Source organism: Rhinatrema bivittatum, chromosome 6 (genome assembly GCF_901001135.1).
Source record: "Rhinatrema bivittatum chromosome 6, aRhiBiv1.1, whole genome shotgun sequence".
NCBI classification, from domain to species: Eukaryota; Metazoa; Chordata; class Amphibia; order Gymnophiona; family Rhinatrematidae; genus Rhinatrema; species Rhinatrema bivittatum.
Genome location: NC_042620.1, coordinates 243,467,814 through 243,485,497, shown reverse-complemented (window position 1 = coordinate 243,485,497; position 17,684 = coordinate 243,467,814). Strand labels below are relative to the sequence as shown.

Here is a 17,684-nt window from a genome sequence, read left to right as displayed (position 1 = left end):
GTATTTCTATTTTTCAAAACAATGCTGGCTGCACCATGAGCTGGATACTGGTTCCAAGCTCCCAGAGTATGGAAATTGGGTGAGGAGGATGTCAGCAGGGGCAGGAAAGAAAGGGAGAGGGTGGCCTTATGTTTGATGATCTTTGTTTACATTTTTTGTTTTGCTTTTGTGTGGGGGAGAAAGGGGGAGGGAGGCTTTTGAGGCCTGTAGGCCCACAGCAATTGATTAAAATTTGGGGGTTTTGGGAGGAAGGAACATTGGCTGGCACAGTCGGCATTGATTTCACTTGGGAGATAGGGCCAGCATGCCTGCTCAGGAGCCTTTTCTATGTTAATTTTATTTTTATTAATTTTCTCAAATCTACACAAAGCATCCACTTTGTAACAGGAAAAATCATGATTTTTTTGAACCATAAACATGATATTAGATTTTTTTTAAAGTAACTTTTCATTACCATACCTAGATACTTTTCAGTGAAAAAAGATATCAGTAGTGTGGCTCTCTCAGATATTTCATAGGCAGAAAATTCTAACATTGCTGTTAAATTTCCCAGATCAACAGAAATAGGTTGAGATTGCATATTTGAGCGAGAAGGCAAAAAATATACTTTATCCAAGGGGGGAGCAGATTCATTTGTAAAATCAAGAACTTCTAAGAAATATCTTCTGAGGGTAACTTGTGGAATTTCTCCCACCACTCTTGGAAAGTTTCAAACTCGCAGATTTAAATGTCTTAGAGCATTCTCAATATATTCCGCTTTTCTTTTCATGGCTCTACAGTCTTGGATAATAACCGACTGCACTTCCTCCACATGGTGTAAATCCGTTTCCATAGCCTTAAGCTTTTCCAAAGTTTCTTGTTGATGTACTTCATTATTCTTTGAGATAATTTCCATTTGTTGAGTTATCCCATTTATTTTCATTGAACAATCAGAAAACATTTTTACCATAGGACGTAAGATCCCATAAGGAATCCAGGGTGACTACTGCTGGTTTCTGGACCATAGTTAGTAAATCTTGGCTCACCGGGGATTCAGCAGCAGGCCTTTCTCCAACCACAACCAGGCCAACCACTCTGACCCTCCACCAGCTTCCTCACTGGCTTCCGACAAACTAAACATGGGTAAATCGCATGACGCTGCTCCCTTGACCTCCATATCCTGAGGTCTAACATCGTGACTCAGAGCGGAGCGCAGCGACATGACTCCCTGTGTTTCCTTCACCCATCGGCAAGATCTCATCCAAAGTTGGAGCGGGTTCTCCTCCTCCCTCCGCGACAGGCGGAGGGAGGAGGAGAATGTCGCTCCAGTACACTGAAAGATTATCTTCTGCCCTGGTGGTGGAGTAGAGCTTGAGGAGCTTGAATGTCGCTCTAGTACACTGAAAGATTATCTTCTGCCCTGGTGGTGGAGTAGAGCTTGAGGAGTAAATTCTTACTCCCCCCTTCCTTTTTGGAGGCATCAAAAATTCAAGAGATAGCTACAATTAAAGGAAACCTTCCAGTGGGGCAGCTCAGTGCTTTGGTTAAGCTGTCATTTTGAGAGCGAGAGAGAAAGAGAGAGAGACTCTAGGGGCAACCCCATAGTAAGCAGCTATTTATGCTACTATAGGAGGCCCATCTAGTAACTCGAGGTGAGGTTTAGATAGTAGTGTAGGGGTTAGGGGCCACTATTACATGCAGAGTGAGACGTATGAACAGAACAGTACACTCCTGTGAAGATTTGATGTCATTTGAAGTGAGGAAACTCACACAAAGATGAGATTTCTACAATGTTCTCTCACCCTAGCTTGATAGACTCTCTATCTGGGTAACATCAAGCTAGGTTGAGAGAACATTATACAAATCTCATCTTTGTGTGAGTTTCCTCACTCCAAATGACATCAAATCTTCACAGGAGTGTACTGTTCTGTTCATATGTCTCACTCTGCATGTAATAGTGGCCCCTAACCCCCTACCCTATGAGCTTAACCTCACTTCAAGTTACTAGGTGGTCCTCCTACAGAGATATAAATAGCTAATTATTACAAAGCCTTGTAGATAGTCTCCCCCGAGATTCCCACCATGACGTATAAATAAGGAGGCCCTGCACATGCGCGCACGTTCCTAGGTGATTCCAGAAGTAAGATGGCAATTGGCAGCACTCACACCATCTCAGGGATGCCGAGAAGGTTGGTGTTGGTTAGCAGAGGCTACCATTCTCCCAATGATTGACGGTGCAGGGAAAAAAAAGGTGAACATGAGAGGTCGCAGACGCCTGCGACCAGGCGCAACACATACTGTTTCACTATTTCCCTTTTTCCCCCAAATTTATTAGTCACTATGATATGGCATTTTATCAGTGGAAATTGTGCCAAATGCCAAATCCCAAACCCATGAAGAAGAATTTCCTAAGCTGTTTAATGATCTTGATTATGGAGTAGTAGAATTCACTCAAAAGGCAGAAGGCAAAGACTTGTATAAATAGTGTCACTTAAGTTGGCCAGAAATTGACTGTATGCATATATCTGATATTATGAAAATAACTATTGAAAAGGAGAACCAATCAATAAAAGCACAGAGCCACAATCACATTGTTGTGAGTGGAGGGGTGGACCCTTAGGCCAGCCTGACAGAGTGAAGAGGTGGAAGAGGAAGTGCACTCCGTGGAGAACAGCAAGCCGGGAGGCAGATACAAACAGGCGTTGAGCAGGAGTCTTCACCCTGGAAGCCCAGATTCCCCCGGGAGGATCCCGTGAAGGCCCGAGCTGCTGGGACTTAGGTGACTGATGTGAAGAGAAGACTTCACCCTGGAGACCCGAGGTCCCCCCGGGAGGAGCCCGTGAGGCCCCGGGCCACTGGGACGTAGGTGAGAAGAGGAAGCAATCCGAAGTCGAAGCAGGCGGCAAGCATAGGAGACCGGGAACAGGCAGGAGTCAGGAACCAGAGAATCAATACCGAGAACTGAAGGAGATCTGGAACTGGAACTGAAGCTGGAACTGGAACAGAAGAAGATCCGGGACTGGAACTGAAGCAGGAACTGGAACAGAAGAAGATCTGGGACTGGAACTGAAGCAGGAAATGGAAAGAAGCACAAGCAGGTCCAGGAACCAACAGGCAAGAGACAGCCAAGCACAGCAACTAACTTCCAGCAAGGAACCTCGTTGCAAGGCGTCTGACTGAAGCAGATGCCGGCTTTAAATACTTGCCGGCGTCTGACGTCACACTGAGGGGCGGTCCGTGGTCCGGCGGGAAAAGCCCTTTAAATTGGGCTTCTTCGCACGCGTGCCTAGGAAGGGAGGGGCTGGATTCGGAGGCCTGGCAGTGTCTCCCTCGTGGAGATGCCGCCGCGAGGCAGACAGAACAGGCCAACCACCCGCAGACCCCGTCCCCGGCATGCCGACATGGAGCGCGGTTGCCCGAGCTGCAGACCCCGACAAGGAAGCCCCGTGGAGAGAGGTAAGGACCCGGTCGCAGAACCTGCGACCGGGACCGCAACACACATGACATTACTTTTCCCCTCTCCCTTTTATGCTTTAAAATATTTATATGATATTGTATTTTAAACAAAGAATACTTTATTTAAACCTATATTAGTTCCTTATTCAGACACAGTCCAGATAGCAAAATTAGCTGGATAAACTTATCCAGTTAACTTTGGAGGTATATTCAATAGTGTGGCTGCACTATTGAATATAGTCAGAGGGAGTCAGTTGGACCGTTAGATGATCAAGGGGTTAAAGGGGCACTTAGAGAAGATAAGGCCATCGCGGAAAGATTAAATGATTTCTTTGCTTCAGTGTTTACTGAAGAGGATGTTGGGGAGGTACCGGTAATGGAGAAGGTTTTCATGGGTAATGATTCAGATGGACTGAATCAAATCACGGTGAACCTAGAAGATGTGGTAGGCCTGATTGACAAACTGAAGAGTAGTAAATCACCTGGACCGGATGGTATACACCCCAGAGTTCTGAAGGAACTAAAAATTGAAATTTCAGACCTATTAGTAAAATTTGGAACCTATCATTAAAATCATCCATTGTACCTGAAGACTGGAGGATAGCAAATGTAACCCCAATATTTAAAAAGGGCTCCAGGGGCGATCCGGGAAACTACAGACCGGTTAACCTGACTTCAGTGCCAGGAAAAATAGTGGAAAGTATTCTCAACATCAAAATCACAGAACATATAGAAAGACATGGTTTAATGAAACAAAGTCAGCATGGCTTTACCCAGGGCAAGTCTTGCCTCACAAATCTGCTTCACTTTTTTGAAGGAGTTAATAAACATGTGGATAAAGGTGAACCGGTAAATGTAGTATACTTGGATTTTCAGAAGGCATTTGACAAAGTTCCTCATGAGAGGCTTCTAGGAAAAGTAAAAAGTCATGGGATAGGCGGCAATGTCCTTTTGTGGATTGCAAACTGGCTAAAAGACAGGAAACAGAGAGTAGGATTAAATGGACAATTTTCTCAGTGGAAGGGAGTGGACAGTGGAGTGCCTCAGGGATCTGTATTGGGACCCTTACTTTTCAATATATTTATAAATGATCTGGAAAGAAATACGACAAGTGAGATAATCAAATTTGCAGATGACACAAACTTGTTCAGAGTAGTTAAATCACAAGCAGATTGTGATAAATTGCAGGAAGACCTTGTGAGACTGGAAAATTGGGCATCCAAATGGCAGATGAAATTTAATGTGGATAAGTGCAAGGTGATGCATATAGGGAAAAATAACCCAAGCTATAATTACACAATGTTGGGTTCCATATTAGGTGCTACAGCCCAAGAAAGAGATCTAGGCGTCATAGTGGATAACACATTGAAATCGTCGGTTCAGTGTGCTGCAGCAGTCAAAAAAGCAAACAGAATGTTGGGAATTATTAGAAAGGGAATGGTGAATAAAACGGAAAATGTCATAATGCCTCTGTATCGCTACATGGTGAGACCGCACCTTGAATACTGTGTACAATTCTGGTCGCCGCATCTCAAAAAAGATATAATTGCAATGGAGAAGGTACAGAGAAGGGCTACCAAAATGATAAGGAGAATGGAACAGCTTCCCTATGAGGAAAGACTAAAGAGGTTAGGACTTTTCAGCTTGGAGAAGAGACGACTGAGGGGGGATATGATAGAGGTGTTTAAAATCATGAGAGGTCTAGAACGGGTATATGTGAATCGGTTATTTACTCTTTCAGATAGTAGAAAGACTATGGGGCACTCCATGAAGTTAGCATGGGGCATATTTAAAACTAATTGGAGAAAGTTCTTTTTTACTCAACGCACAATTAAACTCTGGAATTTGTTGCCAGAGGATGTGGTCAGTGCAGTTAGTATAGCTGTGTTTAAAAAAGGATTGGATAAGTTCTTGGAGGAGAAGTCCATTATCTGCTATTAAGTTCACTTAGAGAATAGCCACTGCCATTAGCAATTGTAACATGGGATAGACCTAGTTATGGGTACTTGCCAGGTTCTTATGGCCTGGATTGGCCATAAGAACCTGGCAAGCCCAGTATCCTGTGTCCAACGGTGACCAACCAAGTCACAAGTACCTGGCAAGTACCCAAGCTAAAACTCCTTATTAATTAATAGCAGTTATTGGACTTCTGTCTAGGAACTTATCCAAACCTTTTTTGAACCCAGTTATACTAACTACCATAACCACATCCTCTGGCAACAAATTCCAGAACTTAATTGTGCGTTGAGTGAAAAATAATTTTCTCCAATTAGTTTTAAATGTGCTACTTGCTAACTTCATAGAATGCCGCCTAGTCCTTCGAAAAAGTAAATAACTGATTCACATTTATCTGTTCTAGACCTCTCATGATTTTAAAGACCTCTACAATATCCCCCCTCAGCCGTCTCTTCTCCAAGCTGAACAGCCCTAACCTCTTTAGCCTTTAATCATAGGGAAGCTGCTCCAACCCCTTTATCATTTTGGTCACCCTTTTCTGTGCTTTCTACAGTGCAATTATATATTTTGAGATGCGGCAACCAGAACTGCACACAGTATTCAAGATGCGGTTTCACCATGGAGCGATGCAGAGGCATTATGACATCTACCATTTTATTCACCATTCCCTTCCTAATAATTTCTTTCCTAACATTCTGTTTACTTTTTTGACTGCCACAGCACACTAAGCCGATGATTTCAATGTATTATCCACTAAGACACCTAAAACTTTTTCCTGGGTGGTAGCTCCTAATATGGAACCTAACATTGTGTAAACACATCATGGATTATTTTTCCCTATATGCAAACACCTTGCACTTGTCCACATTAAATATCTTCTGCCAATTAGATGCCCAATCTTCCAGTCTCACAAGGTCCTCCTGCAATTTATTACAATCCGCTTGTGATTTAACTACTCTGAATAATTTTGTATCATCTGCAAATTTGATAACCTCACTCGTCGTATTCCTTTCCAGATCATTAATAAATATATGGGTCAATTTTAAAAGAACCGCATGGGTGTCCATGTGTGTACGGCTCCCAGTGCACGCACATGGACATCGCTATTTTACAACATGCACGCGTTGGTGCACACGGGGACTGGCCACGTTCGTATCTGCCAGATTTTACATGTGCATGCGTTTTAAAATTCAGCCGAATTTGAAAAGCATTGGTCCAAGTACAGATACCTGAGGCACTCCACTGTTTACCTTTTTCAATAATATGGAATAGTGAATTATCCTAATGGATCAAAATGATCGTTCAATATAAAAAGGAGAGAAGACTAACAGAATCTAAGAAAAACAACATTTTTATTTTGCATATAATCTATGAATCTATTCTTTTATTTATATATTTATTTATTTATTTGAAGGGTTTTATATACCGGTTTACATAGATTTTGACATAAGAGTATATGCCCCAGCACTATGGGCATTATACATGCATTAGTATTATCACCATTTGGCTGGCTAACCTATGTGGCTTAGGATCTCCAAGTTAACATGCACCACATCCCCTCTTTCATCTCCCCAAAATATAAAAAGGGTCTTTGGATACTCAAGTCTACCACCACCTAAAAACACAAATGAGGGTATCCAGACCCTTCTTCCATACCCTTGCCACAGGAGGTCAAAAAAAATCTTTCAGACCCCTAATCCCCACATCCTCCAAAGTAAAAAAACACCTGTGCTTTGCTATGCGGATCAGAATATGGGCAGCAGCATTTCAGATTTAGTGCCATTGCTAGCAAGAGAGCAACTTTCTTCCTTTTGCTGGTGAAAATTCTGGAGACTTGGGAAGGAGGGGTGGGATACGGGGCTTGAAGGGATTTTTTGATCTGGAGATGAAGTGGCCTAGAAGTCCACATTTGTTTTTTCTGTGGAGGTGGGAGATGTGGTTAAAAGCTGGGAGTCCCTTGGGTTTTTCTTTGGAGAGGAGGTAGAGCCCCTGAGTTGGCTCTGTTCCTCCTCATGTTGGGTCTCCTTCAGTCCGTGTTACTCAGCCACATTTCTTAAGGACAGTTAATGCTCACTGGATGGGGCAAAGCAGATTTATTATTATTTTATTATTTATTTAGTGCATTCGGCTCAGGCCTTTTCATTGTAGCTCAAGGCGAGTTACATGCAGGTCCAGGAGGTTCTAGCAGTGATAAAATGGTCCTGGTTAGTACAACCCCCGGCATTTTTACTGTCACCATGCTGTACATGTCACTGTTGTTCTAATCTAAATCCCACATTACCTGCCAAGTCCAACAGGTTATTGACTTTAATAGGAGAATTTCTACATAAATGGAAGAAGACAGTTATATTTTCTGGTTTGGCAGCATGTTGATGATTTAAGGAAGGGAGAGGGATGCTTGGGACAGAGTATATTGGTAAGGATGGGTAACAACTCATATGGATGGGAAATGACAGGTGGAAGAAGTGAAAGAGGGGACTTGAAATGTGGAGGGGCAAAGAGGGAAAAACACAGGCCAGTGTGACACAAATTGGAAATACAAATGCTTCAAACTTGGTAAAACTCTAACACCAGTGGTAGGGCTTCATTTGATTACCATGGGTTTAATCTTAACTATCCAGGGATAATCAGCAAGGAGTGGTAGTTACAACCCCTAACAGCAGCAGTACAACTGCATCTGGTTTTATGAAGGTTGGGATTTTCTGCAAGAAGAAACCATGACTAAAACCCAAATCTATGAAATGGGAGAGACCAGGAGGCCAATATTCAGTAGGCCATTTAGTGGACAAGTTATCCGGCTAGAATTTAGCCAGATAAAGGCTAAATGTAGCTGGGTATGCCATTTAGATGGATAACTGTAAGTTTAACTTTAAAGCTGTGTTAAACTCCAATGTTAAACATTAATTTCACATTAAAAGTTATATTGCCTATGTTAAACACCATATGTATTCACCTGCTTAATGTTATATGTATTGTTGTTTCAACTGTAAACCGTTGTGAAGGCCAGTTCCAAACAATGGTATATAAAAGCACATAAATAAATAAATGGCTTTTGAATATTGACCTCCAGATGTTTTTGGAGAATGGCCTTGTGTTTGGTGGTTGAATAAATGATACAAGACTTGGCAAGATACAGATGAGGGTCTGAATGTTGAATTAAGTTTGGTACTGTAAATATCAGAAAGGAAGATGACAAAGTTTGGAATAGGCCACTAGTATATAAAAAATAATAAATAAATAAATAAATAAATATAGGAGGGAGGGGAGGTCAGAACTGTAATGGAATCTGGACATGCCTGATTCATATATATTAGGCAGTGGTAGAAACAGGGTTGAAAGGCTGAGTAAACCTGGTAGCAGAGCAGGCCATGGGGAAGCTGGGTTGGTATCAGCAGTCCGCAATTCCACAGAAACCAACAGAATTGATACATGCAGGCCAAGGAGATCTAAATAGGTAGATGTTTGGGCAGTATTTCACTAGTTTTGGTGGCTCTTGGCTTGTGAGATGGGGTGGAGAAAGGCTGATGGATACTGAACTGAGTGTGTAAACTTGTATTCTCAGCTGCATAGAATGGTGGACAATCAAAATGGAAGTCAACAAAAACTGAGATAAGGAGCAATATCCTACAAAAGGTCAAGTTTCTGTGGCCGACAGATTTGATATATCATTAGCAATGTGCACCAAATAATTGGCGAACTGGATAAACCAGTTGGCCTTTTTCTTCTCTCATCTACTATGGATGCAATGAAATGTGTGCATTTTGCCAGTTTTTGACTGTCTCAACAAAACTATTTTCCATTTAAATTATAAAATTTAAAAAAAATCCACTGAAGTATACATCTTTTCCAAATTCTTCTGTAAAGTTAGAAAGCTTGGGTTTTGCCATTTTTGCTCTATAAAATTCTTAATATGCAGATAAACTTCCCCATGTGTGATCTGTATATACATGTTTACCCCCAGTGAGCAGAGACAGTCCTGGAAGCCAGGTTGGGAAGAGGTTTGCACTTATGTCCATACTTTTGTATTTACAAAAGATCTTATTATAGTAAAAAAAAAAAAAAGAAAAGGACAATGTCATGTAAAGTTTATAAAACAAAATTAAATTCTTTCTAACAGAGATTTTTCTAATAAGTCACTTATACATCAATCAGTTTTAACTATCATAATAGGCACTTCCAGATTATAACAACTTCATTTGCCTTATATTTAATCATATGGATAAGGTTGTTCATTAAGAAGAATATGTTTTGAAATTATTTTTAAATGCATATAAAAGCACTTAACTTTGGTGCAGCTTCTTACAGATCATTCTATGTATAACCCCGACATGTGTACATGTTTTGAATATGATTTGCATCGGGGGTATTCAAGCAATAGAAACAGGAGTTGTTCCACTTTTCACGTCAGTTTTCTTTCATAATTATTTGCCAGTTCGGCATCTAACTTCATTTTGGTGCCATTTATCTAAACCTTTTATATAAAGATTAAAAGCATGAAGAACTGCAGCCTTGAAAAGCAAAGCCCTGATGGCTATATTGAACTCTGCATTGGTGATTGTTCAAATTTTGTTTTCTTACTTTTTGCTATGATTAAATGTAAAAAGGAAAGTGAAGGAGCCTCCCTGCTTCATCTGGTGGAGTCTGACACAACTTTGAGCCCGTATGAAAAATAGTCATCTCCTCCTCCTGTCTGCAAGAATTGTCAAGTCGGTTATAGCTTCTCTCCTAGTCTGGAGAGTAGTGGGAGAGATGATCAGGCCTGGGGACTAACAAAGATGGCACAGAGAAATGGAGGGAGAAACAATGGGTTATCTGCAGCACTGCTGGAGCTGACTTAGAAGGGGAAGGATAGCTTGGAACATCCCAGTTGTTGCGTTCAGCAACCATAGCCCTGTACCCACGGCCCACCGTTCTTACCTCCAACCCAGGCCCATCTTTTCAGCCTACCAAAGGCACAGCAGACCCTTACGGCTTGGACATGGCCACCCACCATAGAGCAACTAGGCCAACGTTGACACTGCCGTTGGCCCTGCTGCAGAGCTTTCCCTAGGCACGTGTGCATCTGACTTGCCAAGATTTAAAGGGCCCACTGAGGAAATCCTCCACTGCGCCCTCTGATGACATCATGGGTCCTCCAGTATAAAGACCTTGCCTGGACACCCTCCAACGCCTCATAAATTGGTTATCTCAGTTGAGAAGTGTGTTGCCTCGGTATTCCTGAATCCTTACTCCTGTGTGGTGTCCCTGAGTTCCTGTGTCTTGTCCCTGGCTCTGTTTGGCAGTCTGGTTCATCTTGCATTCCTGTTTTCATGATCAGTCTTTCCTCGTCCATCTTCAGTGCCCTCTCCTGCTCCTGTGCTCCTTCTTTCTCTTCTTCATTCCTTGTCTCTTTGGATTGGACTTCTGGCTTTGACCTTGGATCGCACTTCTGGCACTGACTTGGATTGGACTTCTGGTTTGACTTTTGGATTGGACCTCGACACTGCTGATCTCTGCCTGCCTCAACCACTGCCTGAATCACAACTCTGACTGAACTCCACCTGCCTCTGACCACAGCCTGAACTTGCCCTTGCCTTGTCTGCCCCTGCCCTGACCACTGCTTGTCCTGACTTAGCTGACTTATGCTGGCCTGCAACATTCTCCTTGTGATGGATATTTACCTTCACAGAGGCCCACACTTAAGTCCAGCCAGCCCCGGCACTCGAGGGCTCAGCCTAAGGGGAACAAAGGATGGTATTGATGAAGCTCCTGTTGGGCCTTTACTCCAGCCAGTTCCACCTGCTGATGGTGAGGACCTGCAGGGCTCCTCTCTGCAGGTTGCGTCACCTCCACTTCGGCCTAGGGGCTCATGCTTGCAACACCTGTGTAAGATCATCTGATTTGGCACTAAATAGACCAACTAGATCTGAATAAGATCTCCTGTCAGGCCCTCTGAAGCAGTTGCTTTATCTAACTTGAGCTCCCAGTAGACCTTTGTTAAGTCAGCTTCTCTCATACTTAAGTCTATTTGGTCTGCTTTGACTAGCCTTGAATACATGGTCTCAGCTGGTAGACTTGAATTCTCAGTTTTGAGTACATGAAACAGGTTATACAGTGAGAGGTTAAGACAGTAGAGCAATGTACTCAGCAGTTAACCTCAACTCAGTCACTATTACTCCAACATAAAAATGTGATCTATTGGAAGTTAGAAAATGAGTGTAACTTATCCAGAGATCTGAGTTTGAGCATACTTAACTTCCCAATTATTCTTCCAATATCTCCAGCAGAAGTGTTCAAGCAATACCTTTCTGGGAATTTGGGAATTTCTGGTCAGTCTGTCCCTCCTTTCACTTTAATTTATTATTAACTATCTAAAAAAAAGAGAAAATCAAGCTGGTCACTTACAAGGTGGAGAATTATCTGCTGACAGCTTGGACATTACTGGGTTTCTAGAAGGGTTTAAAGAAGATAGGGTTTTGAAGCAGGCAACCCTGTTGGTGTCCTTTGTATTTCCTTAAGCAGGAGATTCTATTCTACATATGGTTTTTTGTTTTTTTTTAGGAAAAAACAAGAATCGTTCTATGGCCAGTAAATATGGATATTTGCTGATGTATGTAAGCTTACACAATCATGTAGGCAGAAATGTTTAGAGTTGCATAAGGAGATTATCTCCTTGGGTGCTAAAATGTTTGTTAGATTTCCTTGTATGTGTGTGTAATGTTTTGCTGAGCATCATTAAGATTTTTTTTTTGAGCCTTTGAATTGCATTTTTTCCTAGATTTTAAAAGTCAGAGTGTCTTGGGAGTTGCTGGTGCTAGTGAATGATGTGCAGACTACTTAGTTGGTCTAGATCCTATATAAATTACAGGGAGGTACATATTCCAAAGCATTTAGATGGATAATTTAAAAGTTATCTGTCTAAACTGTAAAAGATAAATAGGGGGCGTTCAGGAGCCGTTGTGAGGAGGAGCAGCGTTAGCTGGATAACCTATCTGGCTAACTCTAGTTCAGCCACAGACCTATCCTAAAGATACTATAACAGGATAAACTTATCTGGCTATCTTTAAGATAGTTTCATATATTCAGTAGAGATGTGAATCGTGTCCTCGATCGTCTTAACGATCGATTTCGGCTGGGAGGGGGAGGGAATCGTATCGTCGCCGTTTGGGTGTTTAGAGTATCGTGAAAATCGTTAAAATCGTGAACTGGCACACTAAAACCCACCCCCGACCCTTTAAATTAAATCCCCCACCCTCCCGAACCCCCCCCCCCCAAATGCCTTAAATTACCTGGGGGTCCAGCGGCGGTCCGTAGCTAAATCGGGGGGAGGGCAGGAAAACCGGCACACTAAAACACCCTAAAACCCACCCCCGACCCTTTAAATTAAATCCCTCACCCTCCCGAACCCCCCCCCCCTCCCAAATGCCTTAAATTACCTGGGGGTCCAGCGGCGGTCCGGAACGGTCTCCTGCAATTGAATCGTGTTGTCTTCAGCCGGCGGCGCAAAATGGCGGCGGCCATAGACCAACACGATTCGACTGCAGGAGGTCGTTCCGGACCCCGCTGGACTTTTGGCAAGTCTTGTGGAGGTCAGGAGGCCCCCCCAAGCTGGCCAAAAGTCCCTGGGGGTCCAGCGGGGGTCCGGGAGCGATTTCCTGCCGCGAATCGTTTTCCGTACGGAAAATGGCGCCGGCAGGAGATCGACTGCAGGAGGTCGTTCAGCGGGGGGTTCCGGCAGGAAATTGCTCCCGAATTTTGGAATGTTCCAAGAGTGTGGGGAGAAACTGAGCTGGCTGGTACTCATTTTAAGCGCTAGCTGGGTAACTTAGGTATCTATCCTTCACATCACAAAAAAAACCAATAAACACGTTTTACAAAAAAAGAAATTAAGTAAACCAAATTCTAAGCAAATGCAGGAGGTCGTTCAGCGGGGGGTTCCGGACCCCGCTGAACGACCTCCTGCAGTTGATCTCCTGCCGGCGCCATTTTCCGTACGGAAAACGATTTGCGGCAGGAAATCGCTCCCGGACCCCCGCTGGACCCCCAGGGACTTTTGGCCAGCTTGGGGGGCCTCCTGACCCCCACAAGACTTGCCAAAAGTCCAGCGGGGGTCCGGAACGACCTCCTGCAGTCGAATCGTGTTGGTCTATGGCCGCCACCATTTTGCGCCGCCATTTTGAAAAATGGCGCAAGTTAGCCAGGTAAAGTTATCTGGTTAAGTAGCCAAGCCACACAGTAGCTGAAAAGGGACCCCAGGGTGTTTCCACCTTAGTAATATTCTTTTTTGCTTTTATCATTTTTGATAGTTTATCCTTTATTCTTTGAATCCACTCTTATTTGTGGACTATCGAGTTATGGGGGTATTATTTATTTATTTATTTATTTTATTATAAATTTTTATATACCGCCGCTCATCAAAGATATCACGTCGGTGTACAGTGAACAGGAACTTACGCCGGAGCGTTATACATTTAACAGAGTTATATAAGTTAAATCATAAGGGTATATGATTTATCCACAGATTTTACACCAATTTTCAAAGGGAAGGTATGTGCCTACTTTAACTATGAAAATTATCCCACCAAAACTACCTGCACGTATTCACACCTGATAGTTTTGTACAAGTAAATTTTCTGAGAAATATATGCACAAACTTTGGAAAATTCCAAAGTGTGCATGCAAATGCAAGCCCTTCCTTCTGCAGCCCCACTCTCACACTGCCTCTTCAATGTGCAGGTAAAGTTATACATGTAGTGGCAAGGAACGCAGAATTTCACCCATTGCCCTGGGCAGGCAATTTTCTAAAAAGCTCCTTTCAGCAGATCAAGCGAGTTTATATCTGCAGAACTTACTTTACAAATTGCCCTCAAAACAGTCAACCCTGCAGTGTTTTCATGAACTGACAGCTCACTGAACAACAAGGGAGGGGCAGGAGAAAATGGAGCCTTTTGCACCTCACATGAGGGCTCTCTATTTGCACCACCTACCCAGAAGCCTCCTCAGAGGTCATGCCTACCACCCTTATACTGATGCAGATGGCTCTGCCTTCATGTGCCATTTCATGGCAGGAACTAAGAAACTCGTACACCACATCTGTCGCCCATTTCCCACTTTTTCAGCTCTGTAAATGGATAATGCAAGGCTTTAGATATGTAGTGAATCAAATAATTAGGGGTGAATATAGTATATGCAACCTCACACGAAGACAATAATTCCAAATGTCAAAGAGTGTGAGAAAAAAGTCCTGAATCTCAAAAGGTTCTTCAAAACAAGGTCTGGTGCTCCAGTGCAAGTTAATATCAAGGGATTCACTCAAAATTTACCAAATTTGACAAGATATGAAATGTTCTACATAAATCATAAGTTGTTTAAATTAAGTAACCTGACACGGCCATGTTTCACTGGATGGCTTCCTCAGGAGGGACATAGCTGAAACACAATTAGAGCTAAAAATAGAAAATAACACCTCAGAGAGATAAAATAATGCAATAATATAAGAAAATATAACAAAAGCACCCACTAATTGTAACAATAATACATATGGGATAAAAATCCCTGTATCTGAAGCAGCATGAAAGACACTAAGAGATACACCTTATCGCATCTGTCAAAATGGTGTTTACAGGATGAAAGGAACTCACAGCTGATAAACAGGCCGATACAGTACAGTGCACTGTTAGCCTGCATTTGGCCACGAGTTTTCAACGCGCTATTTTTACTCCTTATATAGTAAGGGGTAATAGTGAGTCGAAAACACGCGGCCAACCCCCCCCCCCCCCCCCGAAACTAATAGCGCCCGCAACATGCAAATGCATGTTGATGGCCCTATTAGTTATTCCCGCTCGATACAGAAAGTAAAATGTGCAGCCAAGCCACACATTTTACTTTCAGAAATTAACGCCTGCCCAAAGGCTGGCATTAATTTCTGCCGGCACTGGAAAAATGTACAGAAAGGCAGAAAAAACTGCTTTTCTGTACACCCTCTGACTTAATATCATAGCAATATTAAGTCGGAGGCCCCAAAATTTAAAAAAAAAATCAAAAATTAAAAAAAAAAATGTTTAAATCGGACGGCTGCCCGCGGGTTGAAAGACGGACACTCAATTATGCCAGCATCCGTTTTCCGAACCCATGGCTGTCAGCGGGTTCAAGAACTGACGCCGGTAAAATTGAGCGTCGGCTGTCAAACCCTCTGACAGCTGCTGCTCCTGTCAAAAAGGAGGTGCTAGGGACGCGCTAGTGTCCCTAGAGCCTCCTTTTACTGCGGGCCCTCATTTGCATACTGGATCGCGTGCCCAGGAGAGTGGCCTGGGCGCGTGTTGGGAGAGCAGACGCTTGCCTCGGAGCGCCGGCTCTCCTGCGAATTTTACTGTATCGGCCCGAAAGTAAGCTCAGTTTGCAAAATGGCTTGAAAAGGTGACATGGTATAGAAGTAACCAATCAAAAATGAGTCAAAAACTGACCAAGCAATGTCCCGTTTAAGCCCAGTGGTCCAAGAGTCTGTAGTGAGAAAATTAGGCGTTGTTCATGTTGTAATAGGGCCCTGTTCAGATCACCTCCTCAACAGTTCTTGTGAATTTGATCAATCACAAAAAACTTTAAATCAGAGATCACATGTTGTGCTGCTTGCTAATGTGGTACAAATGGGACATTCTCATTCAAACGGTGAATATTACTACAATGCTTGTATATGTGAGTTCTCAGGGTGTGGAGCGTCTTATAAAAGATTACAAGGACATTTGATCACATATCAACACAAGTAGAGCCAAAATCTGAGGTAAATCTTAAAGGAAACATCTTTTTTGAAAGAAGATGATTGTATTGTAACATAGTTAAGGATAATTCACAGGCACAGCAGTGACCACAGGGTCGGTGCCCCAGATGTACAGCTGAAGGTGGACGATTAGGGATTATGTCTGAAGAGGTAAGTATATCTCTAAGATTGAGGGCCCTATAAAATGAAAATGGGGGGGATTCTGAAAAAATCCCAAAGGGGGTCAGGACAGGCCAGTTTTGATGGATTAATCTGCATACAGATTCTGCTTTATGTGAAAATGGGAGGATACATGCTATCCTGTTTGAGTTATCCTTATCGCGTGGAAAGAACAGCAAAACCTTTATTAATATAGAGGGCTCTTTTAAAAGCTTGTTCAATCACATGGCGTATGTATCCCCTTTCTCTGAATTGATCGAACATCAAATGAGTTTGAGCAATGAAGTATGACCTAGATGAGCATAAATATCTAAGCCAAAAGAATTGTCCCAGAGGAACACTGTCATGTAATGGGTGAGGGTGGTGATTTATGTACTATAAATAGCATTTTCATCAGTGATTTTTCTACAAATGGATGTAGTTAAACCCTTTCTAGCCTTACCAGAATGTCCAAAAAATAAATCTTTGTAAGATTTATAGTATGTGTGAACTGGAGGTTGGAATCAGAAGTATGTAGTAAAAATACAAAAAAAAAACCTATTTCTGTACCACCACAGATGAAAAAAATTGTTGTCTTTGAAACAAAGCCAAATAATCATGGGCCAGAAAGAAGAGCTATAAAGGTAAGATGTTTCAAAATTAGAGACATAGAGGCAAGCTATGGATGGGGCCATGGTGGCCCCTATGACAGTGCCCTTAATTTGGAGGAAGAAATAGAGATGTGAATCATGTGCCCGATCGTCTTAATGATCGGGTTCGGCTGGAAGGAGAAAAAAATCTGATCGCTGGAGATGTGAATCGGAATCGGTTCCGATTCACATCGTAAATTTTTTTTTAGTGAGGCCCGACCCTTTAAAAATGACCCCTTACCTTCCCCCACCCCCCGAACCCCCCCAAAACTTTTTACGAGTTCCTGGTGGTCCAGTGGGGGCACAGGGACTGATCTCCCGCTCTCGGGCCATCGGCGCCATTTTGGCTGCCACTCAAAAATGGCGCCGATGGCCCAATTAAAAAAAACCCACCCGACCCTTTAAAGATGACCCCTTAGCTTCTCCCACCCTCCCGATCCCCCCAAAACATTTTTAAATTACCTGGTGGTCTAGTAGTGGTCCCGGGAGCGATCTCCCGTTCTCGGGCCGTCGGCTGCCAATTATAAAGATGACGCTGATGGCCCTTTGCCCTTACCTTGTGACAGGGTATCCGTGCCATTGGCCGGCCCCTGTCACATGGTAGGAGCACTGGCTGGCCGGCGCCATCTTTAAAGATGGCCGCCGCCATCTTTAAAGATGGACCATCTGCACAATATAAAACTGCTGCTCATTGTCTGATTAACAGAAGGTAGTGGAGGCCGAAAAAACAGTAACAGAATTCAAGAAAGCCT

At 42.9% G+C, this 17,684-nt stretch overlaps 1 long non-coding RNA gene across 2 annotated transcripts in view; it reads left to right on the top strand.

Annotated features, from left to right (window-relative positions):
* LOC115094051 overlaps positions 1–17,684 on the top strand; it is a 56,119-nt gene that overhangs the window by 27,135 nt on the left and 11,300 nt on the right. The gene's annotated exons all lie outside the window — the stretch shown is intronic.